Source organism: Phoenix dactylifera, chromosome 14, assembly GCF_051530095.1.
Source record: "Phoenix dactylifera cultivar Ajwa chromosome 14, Ajwa_hap1_PhDact_Kaust_v1.1, whole genome shotgun sequence".
Lineage (NCBI taxonomy): Eukaryota > Viridiplantae > Streptophyta > Magnoliopsida > Arecales > Arecaceae > Phoenix > Phoenix dactylifera.
The window spans coordinates 1,387,703-1,404,240 of NC_143203.1; the positions used below are offsets into that span (position 1 = coordinate 1,387,703).

At 37.9% G+C, this 16,538-nt stretch overlaps 1 non-coding gene across 1 annotated transcript; it reads left to right on the forward strand.

Moving 5' to 3' along the window:
• The first annotated feature begins 1,723 nt into the window (after positions 1 to 1,723).
• On the forward strand, positions 1,724 to 1,832 carry LOC149751286 (small nucleolar RNA R71). Its single transcript, XR_016398408.1, has one exon. It is a non-coding gene; the product is annotated as a small nucleolar RNA R71 (small nucleolar RNA).
• The last annotated feature ends 14,706 nt before the right edge of the window (positions 1,833 to 16,538 follow it).

Here is a 16,538-nt window from a genome sequence, read left to right on the forward strand (position 1 = left end):
CATTGAATGGGTCGTTAATTGCTTTAGCTAACAAATATTCTTCTGCGATGGTTTCAACCCAATCAACCTCCTTACTCTCTTCGGAATCATTGGGTTGTTTGCACACATTAAAAATGTTCAGTTCTAAGGTCATATTACCGAAAGAAAGCTTCATGACGCCATTCCTACAATTAATCAATGCATTAGAAGTTGCAAGGAATGGACGTCCTAAAATGACCGAAATCTGAGACTGTGAGTTCGAAGCCGGATGTGTGTCCAATACGATAAAATCGACAGAAAAGTAGAACTTGTCTACTTGGACTAATACATCCTCGACAATCCCCCTTGGAATTTTAACTGACCGGTCAGCTAATTGCAAAGTGACGGAGGTTGGCTTCAACTCACCTAAACCAAGTTGCTCATATACAGAATATGGCAACAAATTCACACTCGCCCCTAAATCTAACAATGCTCGCTCTATCCTAAAGTCGCCTATGATGCATGAGATGGTTGGGCAACCTGGATCTTTATATTTAGAGAGAATGTTGTGCTACAAAATAGCACTCACATTTTCAGTTAAAAATGCCTTCTTCTTAACATTTAATCGGCGCTTAACAGTACACAAGTCCTTCAAAAATTTGGCATATAAGGGTACTTGTTTAATTGCATCAAGAAGAGGTATGTTGATCTTTACTTGCTTAAAAAGCTCAAGAATTTCATAATTAGGTTCGAGCTTTTGCAACGGCTTTAACCGTTGTGGAAAAGGTGGAGGAAAAGGACATTCAACTTTCTTAGTAGAAGTTGGAAAACTTCTTCTTTGTCCCTTTCATCGACTTTGGGAGCATCAGAATTAGAAGTAACTTGCGGTCTCAATTGGACGGTTTGATCAATGACTTTCCCATTACGCAAAGTCATGATGCTCTTTGCATGCTCTGTATGTGAACTAGAAAGAGCCGTATTATTACTACCGTGCACTTGTAGGTTAGGTTGGGGTTGAGCTGGAAGCTTACCCTTCTCTTGGGTACTTAGGACGGTAGTCAACATTGACAATTGGTTCCTTATGTCTTCAAAATTTCGAGTATTTTGAGCATTGATATTAGCTTGACCTTGTAGAAAAGTTTGTATGGATTGCAATGTATCCTCGATATTTGGCTTTTGAGAAGGTGATGGTGCATAAGTAGGATGTGCAGGTGGAGGAGCTGAATGGTGTGACTGTTGAGGATGATCGTTTCTCCACCTAAAGTTTGGATGATTCTTCCAACCAGGGTTATAGGTATTCGAGTATGGATCGTTATAAAGCTTTTGGTAGGAGTTCATAGCATTTGCTTGATCGTGCAAGACTTCTTTGAATGCCGGTATGGTGGGACAATCTGTAGTAGTATGACCCGACATATCGCAGATACCACAACACTCGTTTCTAAGCTCTATAGTCTTGACAGGCTCAACCTTCCTAAGCTCAATTTCTTCTACCTTCCTAGTGAGGGCTGCCATTTTAGCGTGAAGATCATCCTCAATTTTGAGGTTGTAAAGGCCTCCCTGTACAGAGCTAGTAGGCTTAGGCAAAGATTTGTTGTTTCTATCCCCATTATCCCAAAGTTGGGCAGTCTCAGCAAGGGAATCCAAATACTCCCATGCCTCATCAGGGTGTTTTTCTAAAAATCTACCATTGCACATGGTCTCTACAAATTGTTTCAACTGTGGAGATAAACCTTCATAAAAGAAGCTAATGGTTCTCCAAGTTTCGAATCCGTGATGAGGGCATGAGAGAAGAAGGTCTTTAAATCTTTCCCAACATTCATAAAATGTTTCATTATCTTTTTGTTGGAAATTGCTGATATGTCTTTTCAAAAAGTTGGTCCTTTGTGTGGGGAAGAACTTTTTTAAAAATTCTCTCTGCATATCTTGCCAATTTCTTATTGATCTAGGTCGCAAAGAGTTTAGCCATGTTTTGGCCTTATCCTTTAGAGAGAAAGGAAACAATGTCAACTTGAGGACATCCTCGGTGACATTTGGCACTCTAAATGTAATGCTCAATTCTTCAAAATTCTTTAAATGAAGATACGGACTTTCGGACTCTAACCCATGAAACTTGGGCAGCAATTGGATTACCCCTGGTTTGATGTCAAAATGTCCTACATTATCAGGAAAAATTATGCATGAAGGCTGACTAGTCCTAGCCGGTTGTAGGTATTGTCTTAGAGTCATAACATGGGGTTCTCGTTCTCGATTGTGGTGACTCCCCGCATCTTCATTTAGATCAGCCATCTCACAAGGTGTGAGATATTGCGAAGGAATTTCAGAGGTATGTCCTAAGGGATGATCTAAAGTTGTACGACTTAATCGACCGGTGTCGTCCCTATTCCACTTTAGCATGCAAAATAATTCCCTCTCTTTTTTTCTTTTTTTTTAAAAAAAATGAAAAAAAATAAATATAAGTACCAACTAAAGATACCCTAAAACGACATCCTAAAATAAAAATCCTATTCACAGTCAAACATGCAACAAAACATTACACCTCAATTTCTAATGTTTTTCTTAAATTTCTAGACAGCTCCTAACTGGTTTGAAGAGGGCACCTAAGCCTCCAATCCGGTCTAATGAACCGAGTTGACCAGGTAAGCTCCCAGGTAAGTGGAGGGGTCACGATGCGTTCGCAAAGGTCCCACTTAAAACCCACTTGCCTCGAACAGATGAACTGTCTCCCTTATAGGGACAAAGCTTGCCTAGACATCAACTAAGCCACAGAGCGAAATTGGTGCAACTTTCGGTGGTCTTCATCCTATTGAGCTCGAATGTCCTTAGGGGCCAACGTCTAGTTGATTTTAGTTAAGCTTGGGACATTTATGCACTGGGGTGATTTTTGGGCTAAGGACGAGTGATGAAATCCCGACCTTATCTTTTTAAATAGGTTCAGCCTTTAGAATATTTTATGCTGATGCCTTATACTATATGCAACAATCAAGAGATTTTTTTTTTTAATATTTTATGGCATGACATTAAATTTCATTGAATAGGTGATCAAGCAAATTATTTCTTTCTTTTTTTTTTTAAATTTTATGAGTTATAGTTTGAAATTTGAATTCTGAAATTTGAAATTTGAAATTTGAAATTTTAGGTTTTTCCTCTCTTTTTTTTTTATTTTTGAATAATCACCCTTGATCTGTTCTTAAGGTTTCTTTTCTTCAATTTTTAATTAGCAACAAGGGTTAATGAGATATAATAACAATATAATTCTGATTCTAAAAAAAATAAATGCATAAAATTCAAAACAGAAATCAGTAAGATTTTATATTAATCTAATGGTCTTAAAAGTTTCAGAATGTCAATCAGACCGTTCAGATTATTCAACAATGTGTCGTGCACTAGCTGACCAAATGTGAGTCAAATCAGACGGCTAATTACTATGATTTCAGAGTTTGATGCAAACTGTGCAGGGAATTAAAAATAGTAGTAAAGATGCAACTTTTTTTTTTTCAAAAGAAAAATACTAACTACTAAGGTAAAAAATTAAATCTAAAATTATGCTAATAACTCAGCCGTTCCCCGGCAACGGCGCCAAAAACTTGATGCAAAAATAAAATTGTTCTCCTAAGTATAGGAGAGTCGTACAAGTAATATAACTCGGAAGTCCGAGGTCGAATCCTCAGGGAACGATCTATGGATTATTAGCGTAACTTTTAGATGTAATAATTTTTTTTTTAGTTGATTTATAGAAATGAAAAGCAAAGAATAATATGTGATTAAACAACGTTCAAGAATATAGAGATGGCTAGGGATCCGGAATCCTCCTTGACAATATTACTTTCAATAAATAAACTCGGCGATTCTTGATTAAGGATTAATATGATAAAATAGTTCTAATCATAAAGTATACAATCTGAAAACATGAATTAAACATCCAAGTATTTACCGTAACGGTTACGTCTACGACAAATCAAGCATCGAAATAATCCATGCATCAATATATATAAACCATGCAAGATCTATCAAAAAAATAAATATGCAAGAACCCAAAACATACAAATGGATATAAAACAATTAGATTTAAAGTTCAGAGTGTACTTGATGAAAGCAACATGACAAGGATTCATCCATCACCCTTTGCTAAAGGATTTAGCAAGACATTACAAACATCAACATCCCTCCCTTTTCTCTCTCTCTATTTTTTTTTCTTCTTTTTATTTTCGGAAACAGGGCATCCCCTGTTTCCCTTTCTCTCTTTTTTTTTCGTTTGAAACCAAGGGGCCGGCTCCTCTGTTTTCGTCAATGAGAGCTCCCCGTTCTTCCTCCGATCCGAGCCTTTTATAATCTCTCCCTCCAAGGATCTTCGGAATGCGCTGGAGATCAATGCTTTAGAGGCAAACGGCTGGATCTTGGGCACGTGAGGCTGAAGCGTTGGAGGAGCTGATCTCGGCCGGATCCGGTGCTTAGAACGGACGCGATGGAGGAGGCGGACGGCTGGGCGGTGATCTTGGCTGCTGCGGCGCTTCACGGGATCGGGGCTGATCGCGGACTGCTGGGAGGTTGCCGAGATGCGGATTGAACGGCTGGGAGGCGCTGATCGCGGACGCGGACGGATGCCGGAGGTGATCGTGGACCGCTGTGGAGGAGGCGGATGGCTGCGTGGGAGATGATCGCGGGATGATAGGCTGCACACGAATGCTAGGAGGATTTTGGAGAAGTTGGATGTGGGAGATGCGTGACACGGTGGAGACGGGATGCTGGGGGGTTGATTCCTAATCCGAAAATTGAAGGATAAAAGTGGAAGGGAGTTGTGGCACGCCTAATCTGAAAGCTGGGATGATGAAGAATAGATGGATGTGTGGGATGGTAGGCATGCTACTATGAGCTGCACGGACCGTTGGATCCTCCCGGATAATGAATCTAACTCCTTTGGTTGCTGTTCCATTAGACTGGATTTGGTCTGCTGATGCTCCTTCTGGTATGCAAATGGGGCTGACCCTATGTGCTCAGCTATTGACCTGCGGCGATGCATCTTTATAGACCCAATGCGCATTTAAACTCTGATCTGTGCCAAATAAAAAAATATGAAATTAATGCAGCTCTTTTATCATTATTTGTTGGAAATAATATTAATTTAAGCTGCGTGTAGATCGCACTTTTGTGCTCTCATCAAAGTATGCCCTAAAAGCCAATTTGGCTGACGCATTATTTTATTCTAGGACATAAATTTGTACTTGACCTAATTATAAATTTATTAAGTTGGGCATTCTTTTCATTCATGTTCTTATGTGTCCATGAATTGTCCAAAGAATTAATAAGATGGTGACGCATATTCTCAAGAGTTGAGAATTTGAGGCATGTGTCATTGGTGATTAATTCCTGAATTGCTCCTGATCGATGGATCATCACGAGGACGGTGATCGACCCGATGAGATCAGTGCACACATTACTTTCCCTGTGGATGGACGAGACTCGAGTCCACGGTGTAGGGACACTGAAGTAATAGTGCAGGTGCTTGTTGAAGAACAAGGGTACTGAGCGTGACCAATACACGAAGTTACTTGGATGTCTATCCACTCGTCAGTGACTTGCTTGATGTTGCAGTAGTGTGACTGGTCCTTTGACCTGCGGTGCTTCGGCTACTCACAGTGTGGTTATTGTAGTTTGACTGCACACATACATGGTCTCTAGCCATATGGGTCCATGCAGTGTAGATTGGCTGCAGTAGGTTCACTGTAGGAGTAGGGTATGCACCTATAAGGAATCTATCGACCTTGATAGATAAGGAGAGATCCTATGTGATTTATAAGACTGAGTTCGTAAGACCTCGGCCGGGGCAGTAAAAATAGTGGAGAAAGAGTTTTCCACTCTCGAACTTAAGTCAAATAAATCTTGACATATGACAGACGATGGGGTTTGACGAGCTGTCCATGACCTCCGTCCTGTAGGGATCCACGATAGAAGGACTGTATCATACGATAACTGCACCTAGAGGTTCATTATTCTATTCTACTGGGTTGCCACTACATACTGCTAGGTGTCACTTGTGGATGTCGGGACTCACGGGCATTTACCTGATGATCGGTAAACCCTGACGAGTAGAACTGAAAGTGTTTCAGTCCACTGAAAGGTGTTTCAGTGATATTGAGATGGAGATCTCAATATGTCTCATTACCAGTCAGATTAGAACCTATGAGGTCACACACATTAGAGGTTCTGATTATTAGGATTGTCGAATTGTGATTTGGAATCACAATGCCAATTGTCAATAAGATTGATGTTCGAAATAACCCACTAAGAGTTAGTGAGTTAAATGGAAGAATTAAATTATTATAATTAGATTATAATTAAGTTTTTTATTGCTGATTAATTGAGTCAAATTATGTTGGGTCTGACCCAAAGAAATTTGACTCAAATCCTAGTCAAGGGTTGGCTAGATCGAGTCCCTAAAACCCTGCCTAAATTCAGCCATTTTCCCTGAATAGAACCTCCCTCTTGATGCCTTATTTTGAGGGGTCAAAATAGGAAAGAGGGGGCAGCCAAGAGGGCAAGGAGGGGTGTGGCCCCCTCTCCTTCTTTGCTATGAGCCAGCGCCCCTTGATTCTTTCCAAGAATCAAGGGGCCCGCCATAAAGGGAAGGGCACCAGGAAACCTAGAAAGACTAGGAATCCTGGCGCCTAGTTTTTTTTTGGTTGAGCCCTATTAATGAAGCCCCACCACAAGAGCATCTGTGAGACTTCTTCTCCCAGGCGTGGGGCAGCAAGGAAATTTTTTTGGGGATTTTAAATCAGCAAGGAAAGGAAGAGAGAAAAGAATCAAGTTTCTTCTTCCTTTGAAGGCTGCACAAGGTGGGATCCTTGTGATTTCTTCTTCCTTCTTCTTCGACATCCAAGAGAGGCTTTTGCAAGGAGCTAGCACCCCGGTGAAGCCCCATCTCTGATCTTCAGCAACCTCGTGTGGATACTTGTAGAGGCCGGACGTTTGTGCGGCTACAAGGAACCAAACCACGATCATCGGTTGCGGTGTTCTTCTACCCGCACAAAGGTGAAGATGAGATCTTCATTTGAATTTTTAGATTTCTGATTTGCTGGTAGTTTAACAATTCATAATTAATTATTAGATCTTAGTTTAGTCCCCATCTGAATTCAAAAGGGTTCTGAATCATTCTGATTCAGAAAATTTTTGAAATCCACCCGATCCTATTTCGGCGTATGCGATGCACCGGGCCCGGCATGCGGATTCCGCCGCGATCGTCGCGCCGCTGCGGGGCAATCCAACATTAAGAACAATCATGTCAAGGATCAAAATCAATTTTTTTAAGTAAAACTCCCTTTACTTAAATATAATTCTGCATTGATTTTATCCTTAAGATACGTTTTCAAGTGATTGAAATTTTATTTGATTTTTCACAAACTCCTTATACACTTTTATTTATCTTGTCATTCATTCTCTCATTTTTATGAATTTCTTTCTTTAAGCAGTCAATGAACATTTTGATCTTCATTTCTGTTTAGTTTTACTTTTATATGCTCTATAGTGCCGAGTACTACCACTAGCCTCTCCATTGGTACTATCTCTATGATGAGCAATATAGAAAGGTCAAATCATTTTCTTTAACAACAAAATGTTCACTCCAAACTCTCCCTATTTAAATATAATTAATTACGGATTTTATTCCTTCCAAAAGAATGCTCACACAAGTCTCACAAATATGCTGAATATATTATGCTTACTCTGCTTTTTCTTAAGATTGAAGTATTTACTTAGCTTTTACTTCTCCCGAACAATGTTCATTTTTTTTTTCTTTATCTCTCTCTCTTTGTTATTTTCAAGTAATTACATGAAAGAGCAGAATAAAAAATTAATCTAATATGCTACATATAAATGTATATCATGCAAACAACATTTTCATTATGCCCAATGATTCATAGCTTATCACAAGTTATTTTGAATTAGAGATTTGAGGCATAAACTTGTGTATTTCATGGTTATGCATTATATAGGAAAAAGTAAACTTCAATCTAATCACACCATGAAACAATTATCACTAGCATGAGAATGAAGCATGATATCAAGATGATCAGCAATTAATTTCAGACTATTGATTTTGCTCAACTAACTCACAAGAGAAGAGTTTAGATTACCAGTGCATTTAGCATTCTTCAAGCCAAATACCTTTTAGATTCTTTATACCCTTGGCTAAAGAAAATCTCTCTTTTTTTGTTTGCAAGGGAATGTTTATTGTATCTTTCATCGAGGTGTCCTTCAAGTTGAAATTTCTTGCTCATAAATCCTGTATCATTAGCAAAATCTTTTTCTTTTCTTGAAGGCAATTCATTAGGTTCTCTAGGATACAAAAACATTTATACAACATATTTCTTAACTAGATGACTCAACATGAGACATGACAATAATTGAATTTGAGTCACTTTACTCAAGAGATTGCCTAAATATAAGCAAGCACAAGTCACTTGAACTAAAGAGATAACTTCATTAAGTAAAATGGTTCAAGGACAAGCATGTGAGGCAATAGAAAGATTCATTAAAGTTAAATCAATTTTTTTGTTTTCAGAATCAATTTAACTTAGATTCTATTTGCATAAGATAATTATCAATAAAATATACAAGTTGAATTTTAATCAGATTATCTTAAGTAGTTGTTACTATCAAAATTCTGATTATGATTTAGCTTTCAACACAGATACTCTTGTTTCAGGAAGGCAAGCAATCTTCTTTTGGAGCAAATAAGAAATATTTTTGACTTATGAAAGATAGTTCAAGAAAATTAATATTCATGCTTTAACAGATTTTTATGCTCAGATTAAACATGATGAGTTAAAATTAATCAGTGGAATTTGAGATCATTTTAGGAGAGGGCGTTAATCATTCAATCAAGGATACAATGATTATGCTCAATGAAGTTTTAACATGAAGGCATGAAATCAGCATCAAACGTTTATACTAGAGAGGGAATTTAGATTTTGTAAACTTGAAGAAGAAGGTTATATATATATATATATATATATATATATATATATATATCCATTCATTGTTTTCTTATCATGATGCAAGCACTAGAAAGTTTCATGCAAAAATCATTGAGATAAGATCTAACATATGAGGCATTTAAAAACTTTGATGCAGAGAGTATCGTAATTTCATAAAAAGATAATTTCGGTACACGATGTAGAATGTTAAATCTTATACTAGATTTAATGAATAAATTGAGACTTATCTTTAATTATGTGTCAACGCACCCATTTGTATGAAAGTTTGATTGTTCCATGGGTAGCTTGGCACACCTACATCTACACCCTCATATTTTCATTTTGGGTACCCAAGCTTGCTTGGGTCCTTGAGGGTTAGTGCATATGGTTCCTTTTGGAACCCAAATCTGTTTAATCGTAATAACTTTACCATTTGATTTATTCGTATTAGAACCATAGGTAAAGTTTTTATGCCCAATCTTTTTATGTTTGAAATAAGTTATCTTATTTGATGGTTTTCTTGGCGAATTGATAACCTTTTTTTTTAGGAGTTTATTGTTGAGCAAAGGAATCCAGCCAAGTCTTGATTTATCAAAAACAGCATGTTGGCTTTCAAACATCGTTTTTAATCTTTCTGAACTTACAGTGAATTTGTTAATAAAAGATTTCAATTGGTTAACTTCTTCACTTAAGTTTTGATTTTCTTTAATTAAATTCTGATTTTTCTGAATCAATTCTTCTGAATTTAATCTTAAGCGTTCATTCTCAGAATTTAATTTGTCTTTCATTTCAGCGGAAGAATTTCTTTCTTCTGACATTTCCAGATTTAGCTTTTTAAGATTTTTATTTTTCGTAGCTAATTTTCTACATTCACCATACAAATCATGAAAAGCATTTAATAGTTCATCATAAGAGAATTCTTCCTGAAATTCATTAGGTGTAAAATCAGATTCAGATTTTACCTTATCTTCTTGTGCCATAAAGCATAAGTTAGTTACCTCTTGTAGTTCTTTGGAGCTAGTATCATTATTGTTGCTCCTAACTTTCATTTTCTTGCTTGACTCTTCCTTGGTCAAGGCTTTCTTGCTTTTTATCTCTTTCTTCCTTTCTTCTTGCTTCCTCTTCTTCTTTGTCTTTAGGAAGCTTTTGAATTTTTCGGTGTTTGGGTATGGATCCTTGTTTTCATCACCGAATTCTTCATTTGTTGTTCTTTCTTCCGGATTGGAAGATTCAACATCTTTTTCTGCAGGCTCACTGTTAGTATGTAATTGAAGCACATGTGAGCTAATCTGAATTTTATCATAAATATTTTCTAAAGTATCCCAGATTTCCTTAGCAGATAAGCATGGAGAGATTTTATTAAAATCAGTTTCATGGATAGCACAATATAGTATGTTCATAGCATTAGCATTCAATTGTGCTAAGTCTTTTTCATTAATAGTGTGAGAGAGTGAGTGAGGGCCATTTGTTATAACATTCCATAACTCATAGTTTTGTGATTGAACAAAGATTTTCATTCTAGCTTTCCATTGGATATAGTTATTTTCATCAAACAGTGGAGGTCTGTTTATGGAGAGTCCCTCGGTGAATAACATATTATGCGGGGTTGCCATGATCTTTGGCTCTAGTCGGTTAAGACTATAAATGACAAGAGAGCACCTGCTCTGATATCATTTGTTGCCCAAGGTGACAACCCAACAGGGGGGGTGAATTGGGTTTTTCTAAATTTTTAGTGCTTTAAAAACATCCTTAGTTGAGTGCGGTGAATGCTTTCTTAAATTACTTCAATGAATTAAACTATAACAAACATGAAAGATAATGCAAGAATAATCACAAGTGAATCCACAACACAAACACCACGATGTATAGTGGTCCGGTGCACCCCAAGGCATCTACGTCCACTCCCTAAGCGTCCCCTTGGAAATTTTACTATAATCCCTTAGATTACAGTAGGATTGTTTTTCGGGCTCACAATCCAAAATCTTTACAATTTGGTTTTCCGGGATCACCAATAACCTACGTTGGTTTTGCGGGCTCACCAACAACCTAACGTTGGTTTTACGGGCTTACCAACAACCTACGTTGGTTTTACGGGCGCACCAACAAACCTACACCGTTGGTTTTACGGGCGCACCAACAAACCTATACCGTTGGTTTTACGGGCTCACCAACAAACCTATATCGTTGGTTTTACGAGCTCACCAACAAACCTAACTATTGGTTTTACGGGCTCACCAACAACCTACGTTGGTTTTACGGGCTTACCAACAACCTACGTTGGTTTTACGGGCTTACCAACAAACCTTACAACAAGAATAAAGAACAAGGAACTAAAGCTCCTAAATGAGCAAATAAAACAATTATGAGCTACAAAGAAGAGTTTAGAATATAATTATCCCTTTAATAAGGCTCTTCTCTTCTTTATCAAGATTGCTTCACTCTTCAAGGGTTGGTGGAGCTCTTAATGTCTCTTGGAATCTGCTCAACCACTTTCTTTTGGCTCTTTGAATGAAGCAATTGAATGAAGCTTGCCTTGCTAGGGTTTTCTCTTGAATGCACTTAATGTCTTTTCCAAAGCTTCCTTCCTCTGATGAGTACTCCCTCTTAAATACTTCTTCAACCTCCAAATAGTCCTTCCTGACCGTTGGATTGAAGAAACTAGTCGTTTATAGGCCCTGTTTGGGGGAGCTTTTGGAGGGCCAGAAAGCACTTTTTGGCCCTCCAAAAGTACTTTTAGATGAAAAACTGTGTTTGGTAAATTTTTCAAAAAGCTGTTTCAGCTTTTGCGGGAAGCTGAAAACAGCTTTTGGGAGGAAGCTCCAATTTGGAGCTTTTGGGAGAAAGCTGTTTCAGCTTTTTTGGAAAGCTGTATTTTTGACAAAAATGCACATATTAAAATAACATAATTACATAGTTTATCTCTTTATAAACCTAAAAATCTGCTGGAGCCAAGAACCCAAGCCGTCATACTCCCTTTTGTAAGAAAAGGTATTTTTCTTTTCAATTTTTGTATGCATCTCTTGAACCATATTTTAGAAGAAAAATTTTTTAATCCTTTTCCATACCTTCCAAAATCAATCTATTGTTTTTTTTTTTATCATCAACCTCGCGGCCCACGCTGAGGTCCTCCTCGAGTGTGGACCACGAAGAAGAGCCCCTGGACCGCGGAAAATTATTTTATGGGAAATTATTATGAAAAATTATTTTATACTAATAATTATAATATTTTATACCTTTATTTTTGTATTATACTATAAATATAATATCATATTATATTATATCATAATACATTAATATGTTATGTTAAATAATTCAATATTATGTTATATTATGGAAAATTAATTTGTACTAATAATTATAATATTTTATACCTTTATTATTGTATTATACTATAAATATTATATTATATTACATTACATTATAATACATTAATATGTTATTTTAAATAATTAATATTATGTTATATTATGGAAAATTAATTTATAATAATAATTATGATATTTATACCTTTATTATTGTATTATACTATAAATATTGTATTATATTACATTACATTATAATACATTAATATGTTATTTTAAATAATTTAATATTATGTTATATTATGAGAAATTAATTTATACTAATAATTATAATATTTTATACTTTTATTATTGTATTATACTATAAATATAATATATATTACATTATATCATAATACATTAATATGTTATGTTAAATAATTTAATATTATGTTATATTACCAAATATTAATTTACTCTAATAATTATATTACTATTATGCTATATTAACATAATATTATTTTATATTACAATAATATTATACTATATCGTATATTTATGTATTGATTTATGTTATATTTTATTATGTTCTGTTGTATAATATCATGCAATGTCCTTTATGGTAATTTTGTCATATAAAAGTACTTTCTCAGTTTGTTTACCAAACACAAAACAAAGTACCACGACACTTTACGAATGTAGTTACCAAACAGCAAACAGCTTTTTATAACAACTCTACTTCAGACAGCTCTACTTCCAACAGCTCTACTTCCAACAGCTCTACTGCCAACAGCTCCCCCAAACAGGGTCATAGCCGTTGGGAGTCCAAAAAGCACTTCTGCACAACTAGCCGTTATGCTTCTGTCCGTGCTTGGGTCGACCCAAACTTTTCTGGGGTCGACCCAAACCACTATTCATCAGACTTGGGTCAGTTCAAGCTTTTCTTGGATCGGCCCTCTCAGAAAATACAGAACCTTGTATTTCAGCCTTCCTTCACTTGGGTCGACTCAACTCTTTTTGGGTCGACTCAAGGTTGGGTCGACTCAAGTTACATTTGGGTCGACCCTTTCAGGGATTCCAGAGAACCAGTTTTTGAATGACACAACCTTTGGGTCGACTCAAGTTCAGTTTGGGTCGACTCAAGGATAGGGTCGACTCAACTTTTACTTGGGTCGACCCAAGTACTGTTCATCCGTGCCATTTCTGCAGAAGTGTGCCAGATGGTTCTTTGAAGTGCCGGGGTCGACTCCACCAATCTTGAGGTTGACTCTTTCCACTCTTTGCTGCAACTTAGAGTTAGATTCATCCATATAATTAATGAAATATACTCGAAGCAATTTTGAATATATATCATGGTAGTGCTACATACTCTTAACAATGAAAATTACTATCATCTCCTTGAGAGTGCGTTTAACTTGAAACTTTGCCGAATTAGAATTTAGAATTCACTATCCCTTTTTTATCGCAAATTTTATCTCATTATTAATCATGAAAATACATCTTGATCTCATTCTTCTAATATATCATGAGTGTATCGAGGGTGTGCCATTTATCAATGATGTATCGAGTTAATTTGCATTTCTAATTTGATATGGCCTCAATGGTTGTGTTAATCATCAAAATAACATCATCATCCTCAACTGCAACCGCCTCATGTAACAACATTCTTTCAGCTTCAATCAACTGTATCTCTGTCACCTAATTTCGTAAATCCAGCAACCTTGTTCCTCCCATTGATTCAACACCCTCCATATCCATTCTACTGGAATTTGCATATACATCTTGTGAGACTCCTCACCACATCTTCTTTAGAAAATGCCTTCAGAATATCATCACTGAATAGCTTTATATCACCCAAAGTGATGACAATACCACATGCACCTAACTGGAGTAACTTTAACGCCATATTGAAATTCATCATGAAGTAATTCAATTGCGGCAAACAATACAGGCACCTTGACTTGCTGGTTAACAGAGTTTTCCCGTATTGTAACATAATTGTCATTCTCCATACTCATAATAAGAAAATCAGCACCTTCGAAACTTGATGCAGTAATTGCAGAGTTTGCAGTCTGCACTGTCCTTGCAACTAGAGGGAGATATACAGAATCCGGTTTGGATTTCATCATCATATTCCTTGCAACAATGGCAGGAATACCCTTATCAGATAGCACCACCACGCTTGCACCCACAGCGGCAGCGATATCGACACGCTCAGCGATAAGAAAATAAGCTGTATCCCCAATCAGCGACTTCAACCTACAAGCTGCCTCATAAAGCCTGCCGCCACTTTCATCCCCGCAATCGAGCACCACTATCTCCACTCCTTTGGCCACCGTCACATCAATCTCGGCAATAGAGCCTTCCCTACTAAGAACCTCTTCGGCTCGTAGTCGGAGGACCAAAGTCGGCACCTTTATCTCTGGCCTCTTGAAGACCACCGGGAAACAAGGTCCTCAGCTGCCGCTGCTGCTGCTCGGGCGGATCAAAAGAGGAGGAACTGGCGCCGATGGCGTTGATGGGGTGGGGAAGAACTCGGCATCTGGAGGGTCGAGCTTGGCGAACGGTGTTTGAGACGTGGGGCTTGGGGTGGAGAGGGAATTTGGGGCGTCGACCAGCCACGGTATAGTTGCAGGGAATTGAGACCATGGGAAGGAGGGGAGAGCGAGGGATCTCGGGGACGGTGTGGAGAAAGGGCGGAAGGAGCGGCGGTGCTTGGTCCAAGACACAGGGCGACGGAAAAATTGAGAGATCAAGAGGGAGAGAGAGGTCTTCAAGCGGTGATGCTTGGCCGGGTGGCACTCCGGCCATCGGAGACGAAGGTGAAGGAGGGACGAAAGGGAGGAGAGGCTCGGTGGTGGTCCAGGGCACGGACGGGGGCTTTTATAGCGGGTTTTGAACAGCTCACCGCCGCGATTCCGTGGCGGTTGAGCATCATCGGCGGCCTCACAAGCTGCCGCGGGGCTGCCGCGGAACGGCCGCGGCGCCTCCGCTTCCGTCTCGCCCGAAGAAGGCAGAGCAGAAGATCGCGATCGCAATCCTCTGCTTCGTTCCCTCCCTGGCCATGGGCTTCAACTGGTTGGGCCTGCCGGCTTCGGCCCAAACGGCCCATTTTGGTCTGGATCTTACAATAAAAAGCCACATTCCCTTTAGAATGGTTAATATGCGACAAACTTGCCACCATGATGCATAGCAATGGTGAGACTATCCATTCTACATGATATATGAAACTAAGGTATATTGTTTCAGCCCAATCGGGTGGTACGGACTGTACCGTACCATACCAATTTGGTACTGATACCCAGTATAGGTGGTGTACCAATATTTGGTACGTCAAAAAAATCTTGTACCGTACCGACTGTGCTAGTGTGGCACTGGTACGGGATCTGATACCGAGACATCAAATTTTATATAAAATAATAATCTCTTAACAAGTGCAACGTATGCAACGGATTTGGCTACACAATCAAAGAAATAGAATTATCTTAACCCACTTGCAATAAAAAAATGTACCTTATAGCTCTAAAGTGTACAAGTTGGATAAAAAATGCACAAGTTGGACTAAAAAAAGAGAAACACTTCAGTATTTTCTGTTAAATAATAAAGGATTCATGACCACATAAAAATGACAATAATTGAGGTTTCAGGACCACTTTCCTATTAAATGATGACATCAATTATTGATAAAGCTTACAGTCACCACTACTTTTTCAAGTTTGAGTGTATGGACAGATGCAAGCCAATTAAAACTAAGTGATAATAGGAAAAATCTAAGGGATAACCTAACATACAGCTCCAGAGTGCACAAGTTCAACTAAGAAAAGAGAAACACTTCAGGACCACTTTCTTCTAGAAAATAAAGGCTTTCGGACCACATAAAAACGATAATAACAAAGATTTTAAGACCACTTTTTGTTAAATGCAAACATCAATCATTGATAATGCTCACAATCACTAGTAACTTTTAAGTTTCCAATGTAGTGGTGGATACAAGCCAATTAAACTAATGGATAATAAGGAAAACCTAATGGATAGATGATTAACTTAAAATAATGAAACCTAATGCAAGTCGATTATTTTATCTTCATCACCGAAGTGGAGAAGAAATTCTACTAGTCATCACCACTCGTCGCTTGAGGGAACCACGATGCCTTGCAACCATCATCAGGTTGAGAGAGAGGAGGAAGAGGAAGAGGCAGACAAGGCAATCAAAACTCCAATAATGAAGAAATGGGGCATTCCTCAAGAGAACGTGGTAGAGGAAACTACACAAAGCAAAATGATAAGTCCAATGTTCGGTGTTACAATTGCCAAAAGTATGGGCATT